Below are 1,547 nucleotides of genomic sequence, written 5' to 3'. Positions count from 1 at the left end.
GGGAAAATGCATCCTGGGGGTACAAGAGGTAGAAGAAACTGATTGGGATAGAGATATGTGTGAAGAAATAATGACAGGAAACTTCCCTACCCTGATGAAGGAAAAAGTCACAAATTCAAGAAAGCACAGAGGGTCCCAATCAAGATAAGCCCATAATTAAAATGATAAAGGTTAAAGACAAAGAGAATCTTAAAGCCAACAAAAGAGAGATAGTAACCTATAAGGGAGTTCCCATTAGGCTGTCAACTGATTTCTCAACAGAAATACTCTAGGCCAGGGGGAATGGCATGAAGTATTTAATGAAAAGCAAGGGTCTTACACCAAGACTACTCTATCCAGCAAGGCTATCATAAAAAATTGAAGGTGAAGTAAAGAGCTTTCTACACAGAAGAGGGCTAAAGGAGTTTATTGCCACTGAACAAGTATTGCAATAATTGCTAAAAGGATTGCTGTAAGAAGAAGAAAAAATAGAAAGGAACATAGGCATAGAAACTAAAAATGGAATAAGTAAGTACTTATCAATAATAACCTAAAATGTAAATGGATTAAATGCTCCAATCAAAAGACACAGTAATTGAATGGATAAGAAAACATGACCTGGGCAAAATGGACAAATTCCTAGACACATACAATTTTTCAAAACCCAACCAGGAAGAATCAGAAAACCTGAATAGGCCAATAACAACTAATGAAATTGAAACAGTTATTAAAGAAACCTCCCAGCAAACAAAAGTCCTAGACTGGATGACTTCACAGGCAAATTATAAACATTCAAAGAAGAACTAATACCTATTCTTTTGAAACTATTGCAAAAAATTCAAGAAGAAAGAAGACTTCCAAGCTGTTTCTACAAGGCCAGCATTATCCTAATTGCAAATACAGATAAAGCCACTACACAGAAAGAAAACTATAGGTCAATATCCCTGGTGAACATAGATGTTAATCCTCAGCAAAATATTAGGAACTAGGATCCAGCAATACATTAAAAAGATCATACACCATGATCAAGTGGGATTTATTACAGGGATGCAAGGTTGGTAAAATATTTGCAAATAAATAAATGTGATATATCATTTAAATAAAATGAAGGATAAAAACACAAGATCTTATCAATAGTTGCAAAGAAAGCATTTGAAAAAATCCAAAACTCATTTATGATAAAAACTCTCAGCAAAGTGGGAATACAGGGACCATTCCTCAAAATAATAAAGACCACATAAGAAAAACCTAGAGCCAACTTCACACTCAATGGGCAAAAATGAAAAGTGCTTCACTTAAGATTAGGAGCAAGACAGGGCTGTCCGTTTTCACCACTCTTATTTAACAGAGTACTGGTAGTACTAGCCACAGCGATCACACAAGAAGAAAAAATAAAAGGAAGAAGTAAAATTGTCATTATTCGTAGATGACATGATACTGTACATAAAAAACACTAAGGACTCCACCAAGAACTACTGTATTAGATTTAAGAAATGAATTTGGCAAAGTATCAGGATACAATACTAATATCTAGAAATCAATGGCATTTTTATACACAATAATGAGCT

Source organism: Myotis davidii, unplaced genomic scaffold (assembly GCF_000327345.1).
Source record: "Myotis davidii unplaced genomic scaffold, ASM32734v1 scaffold1240, whole genome shotgun sequence".
NCBI lineage: Eukaryota > Metazoa > Chordata > Mammalia > Chiroptera > Vespertilionidae > Myotis > Myotis davidii.
This window is presented reverse-complemented; position numbering follows the sequence as displayed.